This window comes from Stegastes partitus, unplaced genomic scaffold (assembly GCF_000690725.1).
Source record: "Stegastes partitus isolate 25-593 unplaced genomic scaffold, Stegastes_partitus-1.0.2 Scaffold2086, whole genome shotgun sequence".
Classification (NCBI taxonomy): Eukaryota; Metazoa; Chordata; class Actinopteri; family Pomacentridae; genus Stegastes; species Stegastes partitus.
The window spans coordinates 58,884-85,936 of record NW_007579817.1 but is presented as its reverse complement, the minus strand read 5'-3'; the positions used below and the strand labels follow the sequence as shown (position 1 = coordinate 85,936).

General features: G+C 41.7%; 1 protein-coding gene across 1 annotated transcript in view; it reads left to right on the top strand.

Moving 5' to 3' along the window:
- Window positions 1-220: 220 nt before the first annotated feature.
- The window catches only part of hivep2a (HIVEP zinc finger 2a), a 61,693-nt gene continuing 34,860 nt past the window's right edge, over window positions 221-27,053 (top strand). Inside the window, exon 1 of the mRNA XM_008303868.1 lies at window positions 221-931. The gene's annotated coding sequence lies outside the window, so the exon portion shown is untranslated. The remainder of the gene's footprint in view (window positions 932-27,053) is intronic.

Here is a 27,053-nt window from a genome sequence, read left to right as displayed (position 1 = left end):
TGTATTTAAATTAGCAAAAATATTGCTTTACATATATTTACTATTATTTTGAAGTCAGTTATGTTCATTATGTTTATTATACATTAAAATATAGGAGGAAAATAGTAAAAAATAAAGTATTCATTTACATGTTGACTGTAAAAACAAATGTAAATAATGTTCACATCAAAAATCTAATATTAAAAAGTGTGACTGTAATTAACCAGTAAAACAGACATTTGCAGTTATATTCACAGTCCTTGTAATTTTTTGAATTTCACAGTTTTTTTTAAACATATTTTTCTGGCTCCCTTGCTGACATTCTCACAGTTCTTTTGCAATAATTGTTTTTTACAGTGTAGTTTTCAATGCTGCTGCGTTCAGACGATCGCTGCACAAACCTTTAATATTTTGCACACGGTGACAGTGAAGCGTCTTTTGAGACTAAATAGCACAAGAGACTGAATCCCCAAGCAGACCGCAGACAAGTGTGGGATGCTTTAATTCGACTATTTCCTACTATAGCACCTTATTGAGTCAGCTGTAACCTTCAACGTTTTGCTGAGTGTGCAGTTGCAAGGAATGAATAATGAGCGAGGGTCAGTGCTGTGCAGCGGCCTCGTTGTTCTCAATTAAACTGTATCAGCACACAACAACACAGTATCGCAATGATGCTCGCACGCATATAAACAGAAGTACGTTACGTTTCCAGTAAAGCCTCCACATTTCAGGATGACCAGCTGGTGGAGAGCAAAGCAGTCATCACGGCAGCCTAGTGGTTGGTCAACCGGAGGTGATGTAATTGACCTACTTCCTTATTCTGTGGTAAAGATGATTTTCCTTAAAGTCTTTGTGGTTAGATTAAACTGGTGAGCGCACCGTGTTCTGGATCATAACTGGACGTTGGAGACTTTAAAGGAGTTTCAGGAGGAGTCATTATCACACATTTCAGGTCAGAACTTTCCAAAAAGTTACCAGAAAAAGTAGCATGCTGATAAGTACACACAACTTAGAGCTTTTGTTGATCATCTTGAGAACAACTGGGAACCATTCCAGGGCTTCGAATGAATAAATGATCTTGCAGCTGACCCAGAAATATGGCACTGGGTGCTGATTCCTTTACTGGGAGCTTAGGGGCTTTGCATGGTTTCGGCATTAACATGTAATAATGATAGTTTTATACCACTAATAGCACTTCAGCTTGGGTTTGCACAACAGCAGAAAATTACGTTTTTAAACGTACATTTCAATTTTTCCATTAGGTAATGGACAAATTTGTCAATGTAGGAGGTCTTTGTTCTTGTTTAGCTGCACAGCATGCAGCAGTGTGAGTGTGTGCTGTTGTGTTTCTGTCTTTAGGTTTTCAGTGTGAAACCTTGTCCACTGAGATGGTCAGGATGTTGGGGTTGAAGGTCGGGCATGTAGTTGTGATAGTTTGGGTTAGGGGTGTCAAGGAGGGTCCTTGCAAGTATAGAAGTGCAAATGTGGAAAAACTAGACAGCTGTAAAAGACTGCATCTCCTTCTTTCTGTCCTCTGTTGCCCAGTTTGTGTGGTTTTATTTTGAAAACTGAGATTATTCAAAAAAAAAATAAAAAATTGAGGTCTTCAAAAATTCAGCACCTGGGGCTATTTTTGAACAAAATTCTGTTTGTCTTTCTGCCTTTGTTTAATCTCTCTGTGTGTGTCTCTCTCTTCTCTCTCTCTACTCACTTAAATTCAAACATTCATCATTGGCACGATTGTCACTACTGTGTTGCCAGAGCAATAAAATACATAACAATCTGGAACTTGTGTGTATGTGTGCTGGGCGTGTGTGTATGTGTGTGTGTGTGTGTGTTGATGTATTTCCCATCAGTCCTGGTCATCCTTACCCAACCCTTTCCCAGAATCCACCACTGACTCATTTGAAACAAATTGCGAGTCAGCTGTTTGACTACAAACTCACCAAGACAGACAAAAAAATGTAGTTATTAACGTCTAAACGAACACCACGTCCTGTACACTCACAGCTGGTCACACCTGCTGAACTATTTGCACCCGGCAAAACTTGAAATACTGGTTTCCTAACAGAACGTTGTTGTTTTTTTTTTTTTCTTTTGTGCGTCGCGATTGTTGGGAATAAGATGTTGAAGAGAAGCAGCTGAAGGTTCCTGAATGGAAAAAAACAATATTATGGTTTAATAAAAGCGCTGCCACATGTGAGAGGTTTGTGGACAGTTAAAAAGGGGCTCCCTGAGGTTAGCGTGGATGTGATGACGTACAAACAGCCTCGACGACACCTGACGCAGGAAGCAGCTGGCGGCGTCTCCAGCCATTGTGATTAGTGGTTGTTGGTTGCTTCTTTCAATGTGTTTACAGAAGAACCACATCAACGGCACGTGTGGAAAATCCCAAATTATTCCCACGCAATTACCACACGGACTGTTCCACACGTGATCGCATCGGCAACATTGGTGGGATGCATTTTAATGTGATAATAGTTATGATTTATGATGTAATAACACGAGGGGATGTGATTCAACACGAGCCAGGATCACATGGGAGGGTTTTTTTGTAATGCTTTGTGGTTGGTGATGACATGTTTTAGTTCTCAGCGAGTGTTTTTACAGGCATCTTGATGAGTCTTGTGCTTGTTCTGATTATATTAGGAGTCAGACCTTTATGTCACATGGTAGCTTGCTGCTATGGGCGGGTGTGTAAGCGGCAAAATGGTAATGCTCTGTCAAGTTCATACTGATGTATCCATGAGGCGTCACGGAAAAATAACTACCAACATCCACTAACATCAACTTACAATTGTCTAATTTTCACATATTGCTTTATATACTTCTCTACATGTTACGCATAAATCTTTGTATATATTAAACACAATATTTCAACAGCATTGGTTTGGGACTGCAATCCAGTTATACGACAATATCTAGACTGGTATTATAAACACAGGCTAACCTTTAGGCTAACACACGATGAAAAACAAGGACAGCTGTGAACATCGTTGCTAACAAACACAAGCTAATGCTAACTAAACCAGCCGTTGCCAGTTAATCACAATGAGCTGCCCTGATGACAAAGTCCCTCTACGGATCTGTTGCTGCTGTGAAAGCGTGACAAAAAACAGCTTTACGTCACAATTTAAGAATCATATCATACACTGCACCTTCTTGGGTACCAAGCAACCCATCGGCCAAGTATGAAGTAGATCGGACGAACAGTTGTCGATTAAAGCAAAGAACAGACACACACACGTACGGACAGAGAGTCCTTCCTGTATTGTTGGATTTGAAGTAAGACTGTGAAGCAGGTTCCCCTCAGGGATCAATAGAGTGGTTCTGATTGTGATTCTGGAAGCAGGACATTCATTCAAAACTTTATATTCTTATGTTTTGATTTTGCTATTCTTCCTAAAGAAAACAATCAGAGCGCTTCTAATTCTGGCATTTGTCTTTGACTCATCTTCACTGAGAAATCCGGTTTAAGTACAGCTTCGTTGTATCAACAGAACCGGCTCAGCTTACTTTTTAGCGAAGTGACACACAGTGTATTAATACATTACCAGTGTCAGACTTAAGTCAGCCTTAACTTGTTCTATTTTTGTTTCACTGACCGCTATGGAAGTTTCAACTCCTTGTCATTTGGCAAAAAAAAAGGGCTGCAGTGACCGATCAGACACGTGCAAACACACCATCCTGGCAGGTTGCTTTGTAATGTAAACGCTGTGTTTCTACTGTTTGCCTTGTGATGCAACGAGAGATAAATTAATTACAACTGTGATGCGTTACACAATCCTGCCTGTGAGTATTATAAACTACTGTGAGCTGTTTTGGCATCTGAGCCTTTAAACTCGTGGTTCTGTTACTCACACTGGACTTCCTGGATCATTTTTCAGCAGCCGAGTTTCCATGCCACAGTGTTCCGGTGTCTGCTGGAGTCAAGCTGAGTAAACTTGTGCCCACGATGATTTCTTATTCTCTTTTCAGTGTCATTTAGAAAGCTGAGCTCCTTCAACAGAGAACCCAGCTCCTAGTTACGAAGGTTTGGTATTTTTTGGTTGTTGGTGTTACCTAATGGGCCCACACACACACACACACACACACACACACACACACACACACACTTTGACGCTGCCGCCGCCGGGGTATGACGACTACAGGTGTCGAGAGCAGGCTCCTCATCACCATAGAGACAATCAGCTGTTCACGCTTCAGCCTCTCTGAAAGCGGGGGAGCTGAGGCGTCATGCTGTGTCATCTCACTCTCCCAACACACACACACACACACACACACACACTACAACACAAAAGACTAACGACACGTATATGCACACGTACACCCATGAACTCAGCACACACCTGAAGGCAAACACAAACACAAATGACACGTCTGAATTCCACAAGACGTTAATTCAATCACGGGCGTGACTGTGACGTTTTGAATAAGAGCCGTGAAGCTTTATGTAATGTGAAGGTGAGGCGAGACTTTGCTGAAGGTTTTTCGGCACCTTAAGTTGCACCTACAGTTCACCTGCTTACAAACTCAGGTGGTTCGAACACAATTCTCCAGATATTTCACGGGTAAACTGCATTCTTATGTGGCTTATTGTGCCCACGCTTGACCAGGATATCTGCATTAGCCTCTTGGATTTCTCTGACTTCACAAGACTTCAGATCTTTCTGATGCTTCATTGTGGTCCAGTTTGCCTTCAGCAGCTTCTGGTCTCACGAGGAAAGTTGGTATTCATGGAAGAACATTTCTTGAAAATGATTACAATCAGGCATCAACTAATTGTCTGTTGGGCCGATTAGAAGATTTGATATTGAGATTTTTTTCTGTCCTGAAATTTAAAAATGTGCCATTTTAGCTTGTGTGCAACAGCTTCTCTCTCTCTGTAGTCAACGCTCTGCTGTGTCGACCCACAGTGCTGTCTGATTAGTTAAATAAAGACATTTCAACCAAGTTTTGTGTTGGAATTTTTGTTATTTTAAATTTTGATGCACAGATTTTCAGTTTTAGTACGATCATACATCACTCCCAAATGTTCAGCCTTCTTGATTAATATCAGAATCAGCCCTAAAAAAACCCTGAATATGACCCCAAATTCAGCTTGTAATGACTGAAATAACCCATTGTTTCTATTGCGTCTGCTATATACAGCCTCGTACTTTACGTGCCACTTAGCACCTATAAGCTCATTTTAGGAACAGTTTTTAAGTAGTAGTGCTCTGAAAACCAAAGTTGAGAAACATTTCTGTTGTGTTGACTTTGCTATCTCAACAATGGAATATTGTTTGTGATCTGAAACTGTGATTTTCAGCATATTTTAAATATTTATAGAATCTGAACCTGAGTTTGGCACTCATGATGCTGTTTGGTAATCAGAGATGAACCTGGCAATCTTTACAATCTGAAACCAGTATTTTTCCAGAAGTAACTGGTCATATTTTATGTGAAATTTACAATCTGAAAGCTAATTTTGGCAGTAATTATTGCAGTGTTACTAAGCATTTTTTGGCATTACTGTAGTGGTATTTGCAGTCTGAAGAGGGGTCTTGTTAACTATTACAAACTGTGTTCTAACAGGTAGCTCTTGTTTACCAACTCTCTGTGGCGTGGCTTGAACGCAGCATTCCTGTGAGGTTACCGTACGCTCCCCTCCTGATTGGAAAGGCTCGCTACAGACTTTTAAGGAACTCGAATACCCAGAATTCCACAGACATGACCGCCAAAGCAAAGCAAAGCAGCGGTGAGATGACATCAGATGGATATTTTGGGGAGCGAATGACAGCGATGAGGGAGGAAAGAGTGTCATCCCTCCATCTGGTGTCAATAGGTCATCATCAGACTCCACCTACACTCACTGTGTGTGTTTCACAGCATGTGTTTCCCATCTGGTTCCACCCAGTCCCTCAACACTGAGTTCATGCTGACCTCTTTCCTTCATCTTTCTTCTTCTTTCATTTGTCCTTTTATCGTTTTGTTTCTTTCTTTAGCAGCCAAATACATCTTTCTCTCTTTCTTCCTCTCTCTTGCTCCCTCGCTCACTCGTCTCCCGTCCTTTACTTCTCCCTCGCTCTCGTTTCCACCCTCCATCCTTCCTCTACTTTCATCAGTGTAACACAACACCTTGACCTCATGCTCGTCTCGCTGTGGGTTTGTGTGTGTTTGACACTCTGATGTCATCGCCCCCAACTTTCCCGAGTCAGATACCACACAGATGCCGTCATCCCCCTTCTCTCTCATTTGTTGCCTGTCATTCTGCATCCTGCAGTGCTAAAGATAACCATCAACAAGCTAATTAATTTAATTACCAGTCTTAAGGTCTTACATCGAAGGGGCATATCTGTGAATAGAGGTGAGGTCATTTGACTTGTTTTCAGTCTTGTGCCATCATTTTCTTTCACTTGCGTGCCAGTTTGCACACACTTTGCCTCGTTGTCTTGATATACATGCAGCAGTCCGCCTTTGTCTTCCTCTTCTTTTTTTTTTAAGATCCTCACACTTGTTGCCAGTGAATTCTTGAAACAAGTGAACGGAATTGGAAACAAGTGGAATTACCTCATTCTGTTGGCAGAGTGTGTTTTTCACTCGCCTGAAGGAAGAAACAACCATTCAGGACTCACATCTGAACTGAAACACTGCTCCAAATCACTGCGATTTGTGTTTTGTACATTTTCCAACTTTTCCCCCCAGTGCCAAATGAGAGCGAAAACATCCAAAGGTCCCCAGCAGATTGTTCCACTGGTTACTTTAGCGTACACTGTGCTGTGTTTTACAAGACTTAACACTTTATCTTGCTTTGTTTGGCTAAAATCAACCCTTTAGAGGAAAAGCGAGAACTTTTAACAGCTCTGTATTTAAATGTCTACATACATGAACGAAAATTTGAGTATTTCAAAACTTACTTTCATAGTTTGGAGATGTGACAACTTTACTCCCCTGAGATCTTTCAGCCACGTTCATTTAGAAAACAAAAATTTGTTCATTTTTGCAAAATTATGCAACAATGATGTGGCTGACCACAGTCATTTCTAAGCAGTGTACGGTATTGTTGGATGTTTTGGGTGTGCTGACTTGTGGTTTTACTTTCTAAGTCCGTGGTTTAAAGATAATTAAACTGAAGATTAGTGTACATCCTGTGTTGTCATCCGACGGCTCAGCTACTTGTTGCTGGACTGATGTTCCTGTTGATGTCACTTGGCAGCGACGTTTCACAGTGTTTTGGGTCAACTTCAGGTGAAGCTAGGACTCTATATAAACACACTGCAGGTCAGTGGCTCTGTGTGCTGGCCATTATTTGACATTTCAGCATTTTTCTGTAAAACCGCGTTACTTTTTTTTTTACAAAACTGAATCAGAACCTGTGAAGTTTCAGGTCTAACAGTTGTGCAGTCAACTTGTCAATGTTGGTTAGTTAAACCACAGCTCTGGATGTTCACTGTTCATTTAGTGAATAAATTGCTCTGAATTATTTTCAAACTGATGTAAAACTACGATAACTATCTTGGGTGTACATGTCTAATTATATTAAAGCAATCCACCTGCCAACCTCGTCTCCCTAACAAGTCATTTCTATACAACTAAACTGCAGAAGAACACAATATCGTTTTGAAACAATGTATTCTTGCACTGAAAGGTAGAACTGTAATCAGAAGGATCACTAAAGTCTACATAATGAGATAGGAGGGGAGGATGGATGAAGGCACTAGTCAGTAGAAGGGCTTCATTTAGGAGACGAGACATCACGTCTCATACGGGACAGTCATCCTTAGACTTAAGGTTATTTCATGCACCAAAATCTCAAGGTTAAGTTTGGGGAAATGGCATTATTTCGATTAAATACGAGGGTTTCTTCTGCGTTTTCGAGGGTGTCCTATTTAAGATGTGATTAGTTGCTACAAAGAAGCAACCCCGAGGCAACAAAATGAAGATATGTTGTTTTGAAATGCATTCGTCAACAACAAACAGAATCTGGTAGACCATATGTTTACCTCAACACTTAATTGAAAATGCACTTTAATGGAATGGGAACATAATTTGTGGATGACAGGGCTGCACCTGCAGGTCGGTGGTCTATATCCAGCCAATGCAATTCAACACTAATGGAAAGCGAGTCGTTGTCATTGTGGAGTTATACGTATGGTTTGACAGTGACAAAAGCCCTTAATGAGTTTCCAATAAACATGTCACCATAGTGGGATAATATACGTATATTATATGATATATTTGCTACAAAACTTAGTGTAGGAACCAGACATATAACAGTCAGATATATTCACCTGTTTGCAGTCAGCACGGCCTCATGAGCGTTTTTTACAGCTACACACACACTATAACACTTCAGCACGCACACGGAGCAGCTTTACTACTGTGATCATCGATGCAGCTGAAGTTGGGTCATACATTGTCGTCGTCTTTGTGTTTGGGCCAAACAAAATGCTAACGTTATTTCTGTGAGCCAACAGTGGGGCGATTGTGGCCTTAACGGCAGTCGGTGTTAATTTAGAAACATTTGTCGGAATCCGTTTGGGTCCAGCCAGTGGGTGACATCCACATTACACCGAAGGAGGAGACGCGTGTTGTGACCCTTTGGGCTTTCCATATCTTTACAACTTCCGCGGCCGGAAGTTGGAGCTTACGAGGAGCACTTGAAGGCAGCATCAGTCTTCTCATGTACTCCCTCAGTGTCTGCTGTCTCCCTGAGCGCTATCATTCTTCCCATTCAGCTTCCTGCCCTATAAATATTTGAGTAGCCCCATTAGGGAGTGAGGTAATCTTAACACACACGCTCACGCACACACTCACGGAGGCTGCCATTAAGGCGTAGTAGTGCCTAATAGTCTTGTCGGAGCGTTAGGCCCCGGAGCTAACGGGCTAATTAAGAGCGAAACAGGTTTAACGAGTTTAGACTGTTCATTAAGGCAGAAACCTGATTAATTAACAGTCGAGGGGGAGAGTTCGTTAACGAGTCGCGTGATTAATTAAAACTACAGACGACAGAAAGTGTAACTTTAAATGGAAAAAAAGGTGAGGAATGATTAGTACTACCGGAAGAAGGGGAAGAGAGAGAAGAGAGGGAGAAAGAAGAAGAGAGAGAGGAGGGAACAGAGACGGGGGAAATGATGGATGGAGGAGAAAGGAAGAGAAGGACAAAGCAGAGGGAGAGAGAAAAGGAGGAAAGGGAGGGAAATGGGACAAAGGTTGACGGAGAAAAACAAAAGAGATAGAAATAGGGAGACAAGAAGAGTTACACTGAGGATAACAGAGCAAAACAGAAAAAAGGTCAAGAGAGGGAGGGAAAGAAAATGACAGAGATAGAGATGAAAGAATAAAGAGAGAGAGAGAGAATGAAAGATGGAAATATTTCAACTGTGGACGACCAGAAATGAGTGAGAATATTCAGAAAGAGAGAGAGAGAGAGAGAGAGGTGGCAGAGGTCAAAAAGACATTAGGCATTAAAACAAAGAAAGATTGTGGAGAGAAAAACAAAGGCTTAATACAACAAACTCTCACACACACACACACTCAGATTGTTGAATGTCAGCTCTTTGTGTTTGCTGGTGCAAAGGCTGAGCCGTGTGATTGCTCCCCTCACTGGATGTCTGAGGTCGGGGAATTCGACCTCGAGGAGAAGCGGTCCAAATCGCTCAGCAAGCTGGAAAAGAAGAAAAGAATCTTTGAAAGTTTACTCACTATTCAATAGATTTGTGAATTATGTGACTCATACAGTGCTTCGCAAAGGATTTTAATAAATTCTGTCTTCCATTGAGTAAGAATAGCTAATCTGTGTTATGATAAAGGACTATGTATTCTACCACTAGTGGATGCGACCACAGTCAACGTAACCCTCAGCTCAGTAAAAAGCCTGTATCGTTACAGCTGGAAAGATAACTAGAAAATAATTAATGGCACTTGTTACCAACCTCTTCCTACACTGTGTGTGTAACCAAATGCTGCGGAGGCTGATGGAGACAGACTCTAGCTGTGATTGTGACTGTAGTCATGCTCTGGTGGTTATAAATAAGGCACACATTGACACATTAGTTTTTTAATTGGTGTAACACTAACTACATGTAGAGGCATTGCTGGATGAGCTCCTGTATTTAGCCAAGTGTCCCAAAAATGACGCTCCTGTGCAGTTGAAGTGCAATTTCAGTTATGTTCTGAGGGAAACATATTGTCTGCTGGATTACATTTATTTGTGACGTGTCTTTACCATTTCTTGCTTTACTGTCGTTCCTTTTCAGCCAAACCATCGTATATAATATATATGAGCTCATCCAGAATCTCATTCCTGCACTCCAAAGTGACACCTTTTCTTTTTCTTATGTAATGCAGCCGCCGTTGTGAAGCACATCCTGTTGCGTGCACTATGCAAACAATCATGACACAACACTTAGTCATAACATCGAGCTTCGACTGTCTTGCTCATGTATCTGTTGCAGGCTGAAGTGTGAAATCACCTGTTGGTTAAGCTTGTAACTCGAGAGACAAACAGTGACGTATGTGACGGATCTTCCACTGCGCAGAGGATTATGGGAAAAATCACCAGAGAAAGCATGCAGGCTTGCATGCTGCATTCGACGTACTATGTATTACTAAATCTTTCTCTGGCGTACCATCCAGTGTGGTTGTGTGGGTATTGGAACACACTCGTGATCAAGTACTTTCGGTGCTAAACAAACTTCTGTCTTGTAGTTATCAATGTGAAAGTACCAACCAAAGGATTCCGAGACCTACCAGCCTAGTTTTGGTGACTAAACCTAACCTGAAAGTACAACACTTGGTCCGACTTATGTTGCCATCCTCCCCTCTGACCTCCTTTTGTGGACTCTGTGGCTCCGTCAAACCTTTCCTACTACACCGCAGTCTCACCCTTCAGGGAAAATGAAACCTAAATGAGAATGCTGTTAAGCTGTATAGACCCTAATTTTTTTGGAGACAGGGTCGGAAACACAAATGTCACATCTCAAGCACAACTGGTTTATATCCTGTAAGGCCTAATGATGCTTTCTTGGCTAGGGCAGTAAATAATAGCCACAGTGCAGCTACTGTAGCCATATTCATAGCATATTTATAGCCTTATTCAACCACAAACGCAGCCAAAGTCCGATCAGTAATCATCCATCTCCATCCACAGCTTCGACCGCCACAAACAGGCAGAGCAGCTGCAGCTGTGCTCGCAGCCAGTGGCTATACTGTTGGAGATCAGCCTTTTGAAAGGAGTAATGAGCAATAAATGCTTCATGTAAAGTGTCACATCATCTCTCCTTTCTGTGTGATCTGCAGAGCATTTTTCTAAACTGGCAGCATATAATAGCTGAACTGGGCCAACACGCCAACTGTTCATATGGCTCAGGGGGAATGTAAAAAAAAAAAAAATATTGGGAGGAAATGCCCAAACTTAACACAAAGTTTATTTTGAGGTAAACCAAAAGTAATGTAAGAAGAATGTAGAACTCAGTGCGAGAAAATGTAAAAGGGGCTGGAGAAGAAATGCAACTTCATCTGCAAATGTAATGTTTTTTCTCCTGTTATTTTGTCGTGTTTTGTGAGCATTGAGGTGAGGTTTGAAGCGGCTCTGGTATTGTTGTTGAACAAAAAGGGATAGTAAGACGGAGGATGGGAGACGAGAGGCGAGGTGAAGTGAGAGGGAAGTGAGAAAACGAGTCAGGAGGAAACTGCAAAAGAAAAAGTAGGGATGAGGAGCGAGGAAGAGAAGGGAGGAGATGAGATATAAAAAAGGAAAGAAGGGAGGAATGGGGGGGGAGAGACAAAGGCAGAGGGGATCAGGGGAGGAGTGCAGGCTGTGGAGGAGGAGCAGGTGCTGCTGACAGCGCCTTCATCTGTTCCTATGGTTTCCTCACCCCGAGTGTGTGCGTGTGTGTGTGTGTGTGTGTGTGTGTGTGTGTGTGTGTGTGTGTGAGCTCACAGATAGAGAGAGAGACAAAACAGTAGTAAAGACTGCAGGAGCAAATGGGAACAGTGTTGAGTGAATGTGTGCCTTGTGTCGCCCAGATCGCCCATGTGTGTGTTTGCCCTTGGGCATGTGTACCTAAAGTGGGCATCAGCATTTATTGATATTATAACACTGGGAGCGCTTGTAAATGAGAGTAGCTTCATTTTGAATATAGTGTGACATTAAATCTGGATTTATATTAGTGCGTAATGGGGTCACGATGCCATTTCCACTCCGTACGTCGCCGTCTGCCGCAAAGTTGAAATAACACGACATTGCTTCAGACTGTTGAACACATTGTTTCCCCGCAGTGTGGCGGTGCTGCAGCGCAATCAGCAGGTGAAATATGGGCCATCTTTTGGCAACGGGATTAACAGGATTTCGCCTCCTTTCCTGATGTCAGAGGTTAAACATGTATCTGCTGTCAGGATGAATGGGACGGATTTGGCTTAAAGATAGTCCCCCACACATGTTTATCTGGCACCTGATTTATGTTAGGGTTGGTTTTAGTCCAGATGTTACTGATTAAAAACTATTTACATGGGACTAGTATTACATCTTGACCTCTAACAATTTGTAATAATTGTGGAAGTCAATCCTGTGTGAATCTGTGAGTAAAAATTCCAACCAAGTTCCCGAACACATTTTGCCAGACGTTAGCCCGATGCCATTAGGCATCTCTGCGAATCTGCAAGATTTTTTTAAATTTGTGTTTTTTCCGCACCTTTCATCTGCCTCAAGAATAAGAAGGCTGAATCTGCTGTTATAAATGATGGTCTGAACAGTATTTTGGGTGCAAATTAAGGAGGCTCATGTGGCTACGCAGCATGCAGACCCATTTGCAGACATTAGCATCTTGAAGGATGATTAGCTGGATGACATGGCAGCATGTGGTGAGAAACATTTTGCTGTCTTTCAACAGGTTTGCCAGTTATTTTGTAGCAGCCTATTAATATCATATCTGCAGATAATCTCAGTAAATTTGGGTCTTCGCTTATCCTGTGTGATCACGCCAAACGACACACAGACGTGGAGGGGCTTGCTTTCTAAATAGCCTGTAATACGAGGCCTGTGCAAATAGGGTTTGATTTAGTTTTGAGTTTCCTGTTTTTTCAGTGTGAAAAAGAAGTAACCAACAAATACTTTTCTCATGATTTTTGGTGTTGAAATGAACATTGTTGGTCAGAACGTGGGTTGCTTTTGATTTACAGTTTGCTGACTGCTTAGCAAAAAGAGCATCATTTGATGTCATGTAAAGGTACAGACTCTCTCTCTCTCTATCTGTTTTAAATTTCCTACCATCACTGTAAAATTTGCTGGATGCACCTCAAGTCCTTGTATTAAAACAAACACAATCAGTTGTTCATAAGCTCTTTCCAAAATAATCCACGTGATACTCCCAAAATACGAGCACATGAGCATCTCATGATCCTGCCCCTCTGTCGTCAAACATTCTGTCAAATGTAGGCACAGCAATTACTTACTAGAGGTCAGGGAAAGATGGAAAAGTGAAGTGTACAATTTAATAAATAATTTAGTACGTTTTTTTTTTGTCAAATTAAGCAAATACGAGGTGTGTCAGAAAAGTTTTAGGACTGGTGTCACAAAAGATATATTTCAAATCCAAACTACAAACTACGAATTTTCCCCTTCAAAGTCATTCCCCTGGAGTCTACCACACTTCCCCAGCCTTCTCTGCCTTCACGCCGCCATGCACTCCTGGAAGGATTCTTCTGGGATCCTCCGCCGTCACAGCCATCTTGATGTCATTCACATCTTCAAAACGGGTCAAAAACCCGTAGTTTGGGTTTGAAATATATCTTTTGTGACACCACTCTTAGGACTTTTCTGACGCACCTCCTATGTCCTCACTGTCGGTCAGCTCCGGTCCATTCTGTGTATGTCTGGGGGTTTTCGGTTCCTTCCCACTGTTGCGGACTGCTTGCGGACTGCTGAAACTTATAGGGAATCCAAATGTTTTGGATTGTTGGGTGTTTCTGTCTCTGCCTTTGTGAAGCACTATGAGATGACTGTTGTTGTAAATATGCGCTATACAAATAAAATTGAATTGAATTGAATGTCTGAATAAAAAAGTCCAGCCTTCATACACAGCCCTGGCTCTAAATGGGAACTAAACAAAGTGGCTCGGGCCGATCCACACTACCCTACCGCAGCACACACTGATGCTCGTGCACAAGGGGGGCCAGTGGCAGCAAGAGGGACAGTAAATCTGCCACATGACTAACTATCTATATACGGCAACTAGCTAAATATCAACTATCTTCCTCCAGAATTACAGACTCCACCTTTAAGTCACACTTAGGAAGACATCATTGGTTTCTGCCTCTACCTTCTGACAGAGAACTGCCAATAAAAACAAATACAACAGTTCTCTTATCTTTTTCATCGTTCACTTTTCATACCTTTGTAATCCTTTTATACACAAACCAGAGTATCCTCGTATTTGATCTGCAGCAGTGAGTGGAAACCTGTGACTCCGCTAACTGTCTGTCTGCGGGCAGCAGAGCAGCAGCAGGAAGAAGGAATCTGTAATCAGTTTGAAGTAAAACACAAACTGATGTGATCTGAATGAACTGTTTTGTTTTCTGTTTCCTGGAAGCTGAAATGCACCTGACCTCTGCACATGATCCCCTGTCTCTCGCTCCCTCTCTGTCTCTGTCTTTGTTTCACCCACTGTAAGGCCTATTGTTCTATCCGGCTTCGTGCGATCTCTCTTCCATACTCTTCCTCTCCCTCCTACTTGTTCTCCATCTTTCCTCTACTCGTCTGTCTCCTCATCTCATTTACTTATCAAAAAAAAAAAAGTTAAAAGCCAGTGTGCTTCTGCCTGTCGTGCTGTATTGACAGTAAACATCCATCTGGTATCCACGGAGATGCGGTGTCACGACCCCCCGTGTGGGATACTTCGCAGCACTCGGGTGTCACTTATGGGTGGCGTGTGGGGTCTTGTCAGAAACCCACATATAGCGCAGCACTGTGCACATATACACACTCAGGCATTCGGAAAACCCTCAGCAGCTGAGGTGCAGACTGGAGAAGTCTTTAAGAGATGATCTGCTAAAGGACAAAGTTGTGACCGATGTCTTTGCTGTTCAGCTACAAAACACTACACGATGTTGCCACAAGTATGGAGAGATTCCTGTCAAAGTTAGCGGCATGACAAACAAATCCCTGCGGGGCAAGTTTAAAGCTCGGGTGATAAGTCATGCTCAGCTTAACCTGAGTGATAAAACAATAGTGATATGTACCGATGGCTGACACTTGATCAACAGCGAAGAAAGCTATTTGACTGAATCTTCACTGCATTTGTATGACATACCTTGATAAACGAGCTCCTACATCTACCCATGGAACTCCAGGCAGGTCTCCTGAGAGGCTTTATCTTTGATGGTCTAAGCATATCGTCACTGACTCAAAACAGACTGACATAACCTGAGTTTTTTTAAGCCCAAACATTATATTTCATGGGCAGCACTGATGTTAGGCCAGTCAAGAGCAGCGGCGGTCTTGTGGTCTCAAAAACCTCCCAAGACCTTGTGTCCACCACCAGCTACACCTAAGCGACGCACTCGAGGCGGCCTGCTCGGACTGACGGAATTTTTTTAGCAGTAGCACCTGAGCTCAGTTATTATACCAGGGCTCAAGACCGCAAATAAATCATGTGCTGTTGTGACCAATCATGAAAGTTAGTTGCAACAGTGCTACCAGTGGAAAAAGTTGGGGCTCAACAGCGAAAATGAACACAACAGTCTTCACCAATCTTTTTTAGTCAGGACAATTTCTAATAAAATCATGTTCAACCAACAAACTGCACCATGTTAAGTGAACTAGGCATTTTTAATTATAACTTATCAAATGTCTGATATATACACACAAGATAACTTGATCATTCATAAAAATTCAATTGTTCCAACTCATTTGAAAGGATTTTTCAAGTGTCTTTTACTAAATTTCCAGTTGATCTGCTGTGGGGTACGTAGTGGATAACAAATTAGTTATCAAGCTAATTTTATTAAGTTACCTCAACTTAGGGTTTATTTTTGATTCAGCAAATGAATACATGTAACGTTTGATTACACTAAATGGTAATATTAAGTTGATGCAATTATAAGCACTAGTATATCAACCTAACCCATTAAAATAATGTTTGACCTTTAAAAGGTTTATTAGTAAATTAGGGGCTGCAAGGTGGTTAGCATCGTTGCCTCGCAGCAAGGAGGTCGCCGGTTCGTGTCCCGGTGAGGACACCCAGGATCTTTCTGCGTGGAGTTTGCATGTTCTCCCCGTGCAGCGTGGGTTCTCTCCAGGTTCTCCCACAAGGTCCAAAAACATGTTAATTGGTGATTCTAAATTGTCCATGGGTGTGAATGTGAGTGTTCTAGGTTGTCTGTCTCTAAGTGTAGCCCTGTGATAGACTGGTGACCTGTCCAGGGTGTCCCCTGCCTTCACTATAAGTCAGCTGGGATCGGTAATGGATGGATGGATAAGTGAATTGGTTTAACTGGGTGTATTCAATTACTTTTTAATGTGTCGAGCCCTGTCTGGCTGTAGTGAGTAGCTGTCCACATACTTTTGGTCTTTTTTTCAGTTTTTTTATGCTCTGGGAAAATGAGTGTCTTTCACATGTGATGTCAGTGAAGATAACGCTGTTGAAATGCAATGCAGGCTGACAAAAAAAAAAATGGAAGCAAGATGCAAATCAGCAGCAAAAAGTGCAGCAGGAAATGGAACAGGAAGAGTTTTCATGCGCAGGTGTACAATACACACTCACACGCTGTACAAACAATCCGACGTGTCCTCCTGTATAATTGTGGGATGAAACTGTGGCAACATTTAGGAAGAATTTCACGCATTAATCGAGCGAAATTAGCTGCTTCTTGTTCGTCTAGTTTGCTTACCGAGCCATCTGTGCGACTGAGGGTTCAGTCTTTTTAATTCTGTAAGATGTTAGTCATTCTGGTGAACATAGACACACACACACACACACACACACACACACACAGACACACACACTCAGACCACACACCTCCTACCTACCTGCTGCTCTGCGGATGTGAGGGGACAGAGATTAGCTATGTGTGTGGGTGGACAGTCAGCACTGGTGTGTGTGTGTGTGTGTGAGTAACGGGTGTCGGGGACAGTAGTCATTCAACCACCCGCCCCCATTGTGTCAAGAATAAACTGCAGTGCACACACACACACCTACAGCACACACTGCACATACATTTACTGCTTATAAATAAAGAGCCCGGACAGGAGAAGATGCTACAAACAGGCTCAGAAACTGCCAGCAGCCATCATCCAAATGTTGATATACATTCTGGCAGGGTCTGGAGTTTTCTTCTCCGTCGGCCAATTTTGCAGCTAACCAACCGTCATTTGGTCCTTCTGGAGTTGTATTCTTCTGTAAACATCAAGTTACTGGCAAAACAGGGGAATTGGCTGGTTACTTCTGTGCTGTATGAACGACTGATGGCTGCTGCTTCCTTGGAAAACCTCAAGAAACTCTATAGAGAAACAGTTTTGCTTCATTTCAGTTGCATCTTTCCGCCCCTGCTGAACTTATAGTAGAATTAACAATTTGAGCGATTTAGTCGTGCAAAACCTTTGATTCATCTAAGAAACTGTTGGACACTAAAATCCTGCTAGAAAACTAGAGGAAGCTAAGCGATGTACTGCTGTGGGTGGGAACATATTTTTGCTACCATAAAAAGGCCACCTAGAAAAATCAGGATTGGTTCAAGTGTACACTATATTTAGAATGTTTTACTGCTTTCCCTCGCCATCAAATGCTGTTTTCGGACATGAACTCAAACTATTATATCACTCTCTTTAGACACAATATTGATAAAAACAGTAAGTTCAGCTTGCAGAACAGAAGTATTGCTGGTCTACCGCTGCCTTGATTGGTTAGGTTGCATGTGTTATTGCGTGATTTTGGTGTTTTAACAATAGGTAGCAATACAAAATTTTATGTAGCCACTAACCTAGAGTCTTGAATGTGGCAATTTTTCTTAAATGGACATAACAAGTGAGTGGTGCATTTGACTGGAAATCAGTGCACACACTGATACGATGATAACCTGTCAATCAAAAGCCTCGTCCTAAAACATCCCCTGCTTTATCGTCTATTTTTATCTAAATGGGATCATAATGGAGACTTGAAACTTGAGACCATAAACCCAACAGAAAAATGTTTACTAAGGTATCAAATCAAGTGAGAAGTTGGCTCATTTTCTCATAAACTTCTATACAATCTGACTTCTTTTTGCAACTTGAGGAGTCGCCGCCTGCTGGCTGGTAGAGATAATGCAGATTTAAGGCACTTCCACATTGGCTTCACCTCTCCAACTCAGAGGCTACATCCACAATTTATTCAGTCACTCGTTGAAACACCAAAGTCACACAGTAGTAAACCAGCATCTTCCATACTCAACGAATCTGGTGGCTTTAAAGGCTTCAGGGGCAAGCAAGCTAAATATTCTAAATAGTGTACACCAAAAGTGATGTAGATGTTTTTTCCACAGAGGTCCTTACCTTGACTTCCATCCATGTCACGCCTCCAACCTAGGACCGTGTCAAGCATCATCTTCTGTAGGTAATACACTGACTATGGATCAGTACCTCATACAAACCTATGTGTATAAAAAAAAAAAAAAAAAAAAACCCTCTTCGTTTCAGATGAAGTGAAATTCTCATGTTTACACTGCTGCTGCATAATAGCTTCAAGATTTATTTTACGCCACGATGCCGCTGTTACACATCACTTGAAATGCTGGAAGCTCACATCACCGGTGTTGTTTCATTTGATGCTGAACACACACAGGTGGAGTCCTTCACTTTGTGGGAGTGTTTTGTTAGCTACAAAGAAGATTGTAGAAGATCAATATTGCTCCAGAGTTCTCACACTTATCTCTTCCTCAAAGCATATACAACACTTTTCCCATCATTGTGAGTTTTTACACTTATACACCAAAACTGAAGTGTCCTCCAGAAAATTAGCCTTCAGAAACCTGTTCCCTTGAGGCAGAAGCATGCTACATGATTCAAACTGTGATCATAGTCATTAACTGCTCATGACAAACGACCCTGAAAACTAACAAGAATCATTTTCAGCACCTTTTGTCCAGCTGAAATGTGAATGTACAGTACATGACTGTCATCTGCAGCGGCTAAATCGGTGAAACCTCGCAGGCTTTTCTAGCAGTGTTGGAGTAGTTTCTCCCATAGAGGCATAACAATGAGTGTATGCAATCTTTAAAATGACATTGCATACAGAATGCCTGACAAAAAGACTATGAAGAGTGAAAAATAGATGTTCGGCTAAATGTAGGCTTCAGCTCTAAGTAATAACAGTTTTCTTTGGGGGAGTGCAATAGCCTTTACAAAACTACTACATCTAAGCTCTAGCTATGAGCAATAATTTGCCTTTGTAAAATTCTGATTCTTTAGGTGATGATTTCAGAGTTGATACATGTTTTATTACCCTCCGTAATGGGCACCTCCCAGTGCCTGGAGGCAGAAAGCTAGTTACCCTGGGATATTCTTTGTCAGCCTTCCTGACTAAATAAGGGTAACAAAAGCTCTAATTGTATCCTGTTTGGTTTGTGAAGTCTGTAAGCGAAAGTTTTGGTAATTATCCGCCCTACATAGTAAGAGTTCTATTATTGGTGTTGTTGCGAAGCTCGGATTGCAGATTCTGATGCAACGCAGTGAAAAATGGCCTCCAGGACGACTTGGTTCCTGAGAGGAAAACTAACTCAGCATTATAGGTGCAGCTAAAACCTGCCTGCGGGCTTCTTTAACGAGACGAGAGGAGAGGAGGAGAGTATGGAAGAGAAGGTGTGAGTAAGGAAAAACATGAATGAAAAGAAAAGATGAAGAAGACACGAAAACAACGAAGAAGAGTAAACAAGGCAGCAAGGAGAGAGGGAAGGAGAAGAGTAGAGAAAGTGAGGAAACAAGGAACCGAGATGAGAAAAAAACAAAAACAAACGAGGGGAGGTGAGTGGAGAGGGGGAAAGGGATGCAGATGAAAGAGGCTTACATAAGTGTGAGCATCATACCCATACGCACAAACGCGCACTCTTTTATATACCAGGAATAGTGTTGTGCCCTGAATTTGACTCAAACATTTTAAAGAACCGTCGTGGGCTGGAAGCTCCCACTCTGAGCGCAGCAGAGTGTTGATGCATCATTCATTCAAAGAATCCAGAATCTCTAAAGTTACATAAAACACTCTCGACTTCTACAACTGCTGCCTCTGCGCGCAATGCTAATTCAAGATGTATGCATGAAGAAGAGCTCCTACAATGCCCGCTAGTGTGCAGAGGTTTTGCAGTTTGCGTCACAAACGTCTCTGCGGCCACAGCTGGAGGCATCGTGGCTAAATATATAGACGCCAGAAAAGAGGAGAGATTGTTGTGGTTCTGGCTTGTAGGTCAATTTAGAGATGGTTCGAGAAAAAAAATGGACTTCCTGATAAAAGAGATTCATTTCTGAACGTTAGTTACTCAGACATACTGTCCTGCTCTCTAATAAAGGTCACTGAGGGCGTTAAACTGAGAGATAAACTTAAAACATAGACCCAAATCTGAGCTTAACTGTGATCCACACACAAATCTGAAATAAACCTAAAAATGTGAAGATGGATCTCAAAATTGAGACCCCAACCCAAATCTGAGAACAGTGCCAAGTGGAGTCTGAACCCAAAGTTAAACCTAACCCAGGACCTAAAGCTTGAGCTCAAACCTAAATCCAAAACTGAGACCCAAAGCTGAACCTGAGATCTGAACCTAAATTTTAGATCCAAAGCCTAAAACAGAGACCCAGACTCAAAAGTAAGAACCAAACACAGTGAGGTAACAACATCTAAAATGTAGTGAGGGTGCAGCAAACTCACTGTTTCTATGGACCGACAGTGACTGTGTGCATTCAAAGCTCTTTCACTACTGATCCACTGTTACTAGTGTTGAGGTTAAAAAAAATTACATTTAATTGGGCAAAAGTGTTCCTTCTTATAGAAGATATGGATGTCGGCAGTGTGTTGAGTGACTCTGTGGCCTAAATCTTTAACTTCCTGCACAAGATACACTTAAACAGAATTTGTTCCAAAACTGTCTTTTTGTACCTTTCACAAAACCCAGTACAGTTTGGAGGTCCATAAGGCTCATAGAAATGTGTTCTCTACACTGGAACTCTTGGAATTGTGACAAATAACATGATTAGGCAGTAGGATAAATGACATGACACTGCTGATACACAACACTAATGACAAACTGATCTCAGATAGTTCGATATCTGTCATTTCTGACAACATAGTTGAGGCTCCGGTCATGCATTAGAAGGTTGGGGGTTCGAGAACCAGCTGCCTTTTTGTACGTTTTAAGCCAAACAACTCCACAGAAGGTTTTATATGGTTTTATTGACAAGAGATTGTGGATGTTATCAGCTATTTTCTGTTTGTCAGTGATCAGATAGATGCGCTTACTGAGACTGCTACAAGGTGGCGGAGGCCCCACCAGCCCATATGTCCGGGAATGATATGCACTGAGAACGTGTCATGATGTATTCTGCTGATTAAACACTGAATCACATGGAGATCCAGGCAAAGGAACTGGATTTGGCTCATGTCATCAAGCTTACAGCAAGTCAAGTGACTTGTTGTGACTCAGGGTTTCCACAATCTCATTAAAAAGACGTCTCTTTTGACAAGAACTTTCCAAACCTTTGTCGGCCTCTGCGGATGGAGGTCTCAATCTTTGCAAGATGTTTACCTTCACAAGTTGAGCAGGTATAGACTGAATGTGTTGCTCAAGGGCTCTACACGGTTTCTCCAGGATGAGGTTTTAGATAAAAATCTAACCAGAAGCCTTAGCCAGCCTACAAAATATCTCAGGGGAAAGAGGACAACCTGGGATGGTTCCACCAAGATTTCCATCACAACATGTCGAAGACATGTGGCAGTGCTTCCACCAGCCTCTAACATTATATAAGTTCTTTGAGCAGCTTAAAGGTGCTTATTGGTTGTTGCTGGATCACAGGAGAACCTTTAACAAACTATAAAATCTTCCAGTACACAGAACATCGTAAAACCAGAGCGTCCATCCACACAACAAATCCGACTACCCCTTCCTCTGTCCATCGTGCTTCCTGGTGCATTTTGCAAACTGTTGTGGAAAATGTAATGAAGCTACACGCATGCACGCACACAAACACACGCACACACACATACATGGGACTAACTCAGTAATAGTTTCAAGGCTGGCCCAGCAGCCCTGTGGAAAATATGACTGCCTTCTCTTTTCCACTGGCAATTTACACCAACAGGACGCCTGTTTTTCCCTTCCTCACCTCTTCACCCCCTCCCCTCTGTCTCCCTCCCTCTCTCTCTCCCTCTCTCTCTCTCTCTCTGTCTGTCTCTCTCTCCTCCATCTCCTTCTCCATCTCTTTTTGCTTTCTCTGTTAAATGGAAACATGTTGGTCAAACAGCCACAGCTGTGGAAGAACCGCTGTCTCGGAAAAGAAAACTCTGTAGGTACAGTGTATATACTGTATGTGCTGGTGTGTGCCAGGAGACAGAACATGGAACATGGAATTCTTTAACAGCCTGAATTGGTGCTGTGTCACATTATGTTTCCCATGTTAACCACAGGGTGTGTGAGAAAAGCCGTTTTGCCTCTTCAGAGCAGCTGCGGCACAGTAAATGTGCTTGAAAAATATATATATATATATTGGGTAGCATTGGAGCAGAGTGAATAAAGAAAAAGAAAGAGGGGTGTCAAAATAATATCACGGATTAGTAGTTTTACTCTGTCCTTTCCCACCAGATTGAGATGCTTCTCTCCCATCTTGCATTAAACATTGAGACTGAAAGTCAAGAAGGTCCATTAGGTCGCTATATAGAATCAAGATCTGCTGAGGAGCATCGTTTATTACTACTCGTAGCTCCGGGACTAAATGGACCTTGTGGTTTGGGCAACCAGCATTTCCAAATTCAAAATGGACATGAATAAGATACAGAAGTCCCAAAAAAGTTAGAATTTGAACAGCTGATTGCAGAATGCAGCAAAAATAGTTTAAAACAACAACAGAAAAGCAGAAAAAAAAAAAGGTTCTCACACATTTACTCATGCATTTCGGCCAACTCTACTTTGCTGTACTTTCAAGCAGCAGTTAATGAAACCCAAGTCTTCCTTTACAGGTTTTACAATTAGCGCTTTCCAGGGAAGAGTAGGGAGTATCCCCAGTGAGCTGCCAGAAGCATTTTAATGTGAAGCAGATGGCGGAAGTTAAGAGAAAACAGAAGGAACAGCAAACAAGAGGGAGTAAATTAGAAAACAATTTGAGATGTCAAAGAGTCATTTTATTTGCCACCGCTGATTCCTGCTGTTGTTGTGCAGCAAAGAAGAAGGTGTCAGATGTGCACGTTTTCTAGTCGGGAATTCAGCTATTTTAACCATGAAAAGTAAAGAAGCCATAATTTAAAGGTCGTTTTTAGTGACACTGAAGGTGCTTTTCCAGGACTAATATGGTAACAGTGTTCTCGTGTGTGTGTGTCATGTAAAGCGGTAACCACACATGCTAACACACATGCGTACACATCACTTGTGTACATTGGAAAGCACTGAAACGGACCAGAGAGTGACCTCACCTCACAAGACTTTAGGACTGAACACACGTAATTACACATGTACACATACAAAATCACCAAGCAGCCGTGGATTCACATGTCTCACTCAGGCGCACACGTTTGGAGTTAAACGCAATCATCCATCAGCGGTTTTGGTCGGCTGTGTGGAAACTTTGTCTGTTCCTGGTACATTTTCATAATCTGCTGTATTTATTCCACCAGCCAGCCTGGAAGAGAATATATATATATATATTTATATATATATAAAAAAAGAACAAACAAAGACCCTCATTCTGTGTTTACTCTCCATCTTAAAACCCTGCAGGCTTTTCTGCGAGTGCATCCATGGGTTAGAAATAGCTTCTTGAAAACTTGTTTCCTCCTTAATCTGATTTTTGTTTGCTTTTCTGTACAAATTTTATTGACCAATTTAACTGCATCTCCACCCTCCACTGTAGGCATTTTCTATTCATTGTTGTATTTTTTCCTAACCACTTTTGTTTGTCTAGTTTACATGCTTGAGCTGGGCACCATTTGCACAAATGTAAAAATAAAGCTGTGCATTTAAAATCCAACAGATAATACAAACGTATTATCTTTTAGTATCAAAACTAAACATACTCATTATGCAGACTGTCCGTCTTGGTGCATCAGTGCATCAGGCAATGTTTTATGGTAGCTGTGAAGTTGGGTGGGGTGCTTTTTTTAATCACATTAATTTACAGTTAGCTTCACCAGATACGTGTGAGGGGTCATGAGAAAATTAACTGGGTGACATCAAATGAACTTAAATCTTTGAGGAAATGTACATAGTTACATTCCACCACTGGAGGGACATTTTTCACCTAAAGTCACATTTAAAACCCTCCCACACATCAGGTTTCCAGGTCTGTGAGGCAAAACCAGCCCAATACCAGAACAGAAAACATGTGGTGAGAGAGATTCCCAGAGCATCGAAGATTCTCATTCTGTCAAAACTGCTGGCTGCCCAAAGACACTCACAAGGTGTCCTTTGGTGTTGGTTCCACTTGTGGCAATATTTGACACCGATAAACGTATCAGAGTTTTCCCAGGTTTAAAGAGCCTCAACAGGTGGCGCTGGCTATGTGAGTCACAGGACTTTGAACCTGGAAGTCCCTGAAGTTCATGTCCCATGTCCCACTTCAGGCTGTAACCTTTCCACTTATTTCATTTTGTGACATAAGTTTTGTCTTCTCTTGCTTTTTGGTTAAGTTTAAACACCAGAACTTCTTGGTTAAGGTCAGGAAAAGATACACATTTTCACAACATTGACCACATGCTACATGACAAACTTGTCATTTGCCTAAAAGGGAACAGCAGTGATGACACCACCTGACAACCTTTAACCACATACTCATGACGTCCGTCCATGACGCTGACAAACTTTCTAGGTCTTTCAAACTTCCGTGCACGTTGAAAAATGGTGCTAAAGGGTAGCCAGTGCATTCAAATGTGACGCAAAATGGCATCATGTGAGTTGGGAGTGAGACTGGGCTGGAGTGGTGCGTTCTGAGTGTTTGGGTTTAAACACATTTAATAATTTAAAACATTAAATTGTACTCATCGACACCGTTCATGCAATTTAATGCAAAATACCCAACTGGCATACAAAGAAACTTACCACAAGAAGTAGCCCAGTTCTGCAGGAAGTTTGCAGACCTGGCAGTCTTGACTATGAAGTCCTCAGTGGATAGTGTTTGCATTTGGGCACGAAGCAAAGCCCGCAAGGGAAACAAGAACCAGTGAAAATGTAAAACATGGCACTATTATGTATCAAATATACAAATTACTCCTAATTTTTTCCAAGCAGATGGATGTTTTTAGAGGATTTGGTCTAAATGGCTGTCTTCAGGAGATGCCACTAATTATTACTACAACATAGAAAAGAACACCTTTTAAAAAACCAGTGCAGGTAAAGTCACGGCTGTGCACAACATTCTAGGGATGATCTGGGATTTTTAAGATGCGAATACAATTTAGAGATCGAGTTCTAGTCTGAAAACTTTTTAAATTTTGTGAAATGAATGTGAAGCAATAGATCATAAAGTTAGATTCCTTCTCCGTCACACAGCAGTGTTAAGTTTGGAGTATTTCCGTTGTGTAACAAAAGCTTTTATAACAGTAGTTCAGCAGCAGCAAACTGTAACCTTGGCACACCGAAAACTTCCTACTCCCACACACACATACACCCTCATCCTGTCTCAGCAAACCTGCCTGTGCTGCCACCTCCCACATTCACTCTATTCAGGGCACCGACACACACACTCTTATGCACTTACACACTCACTCACACACGCACACACACACACGCACATATATATACACATATTATCATATTTTTTCTGACAGAAATATCCAGTAGCATAATTGACTTCCTATCTGCTGTAAATCACTGTCTACAAGCTGTCTGCTCAAGTCCGCTCAAGTGTGTGTTTGTGTGTGTGTGTGTGTGCGCGCATCACAGTTCAGATGAAGTTCATTTGATTCATCTCCCTCACACTCTTTTAGATTTAATTTCAGTCATTTCTGGAGAGCCTCTTCTCTGTCTGTTCTTCACACACGTAATCTCTTTCAAATCCAGATCTCTGCAGCGATGCCTCTGCCGAACAAATGATTGACAGCACTAAATTAAAACCAAACATGGTTGCCTCAGCGTGAACAGTGGGCAATTTAAGTCCTTGGATGACAAAATGATGGTGGTTTTGCACAGAGCATAAACTCTGGAGATATTGAAATAATCAGTTTTAGGTGATGATGTTTCTGTCTCAGATATGGATGTATTTCTATTTCTGCTCTTGTGGCCGATTGCAATGCCCTTCTTGGATGTTTCATTTGAAACTTCTAACACTAGCCTGTAATACTAGATGCAGCTATTGGACGTATATTTTATAGGCCCGAGCAATATTTTCTTTTGTGCGACTTTGTGAGATGATGCTAAAACCTTGATGATGCAGGGACTGATTTTGAGGTCAGTTGAAAAGCTCACAGGACAGTCGCAGTGTTTGTCTTCAAACTGAGTGTAATTCTACTAACCTGGTCCAACAATTAAAGTTTTTTCAGAGTAGAAGAAAGCTACCAGATCCATTGAATTAAATGGATTCGGCCTGAGATATTGGAGCCATAAATGCTAAATCCATATGATCGAGCTGTTTGTGTCATTTTATTGTTGTTCCGATTGAAACATTGATCCTTAAAAGCTGTATCTACCTACTTCTAGGAACTTCAATCTATCCATCCATCCATTATCTGTACACCGCTTAATCCTCACTAGGGTCGCGGGGGGGCTGGAGCCTATCCCAGCCGACTTAGGGCGAAGGCAGGGGACAACTTCAATCGTTAGCCAACGTTATTTTAAATCATGCAAATTGTCTTTTACATAGTAGCTTTCGGTAGCTCTCTACTCTGTTCTCTACTCTTTTGGTTTCCTGTTCCCTAAAATGTTGACAG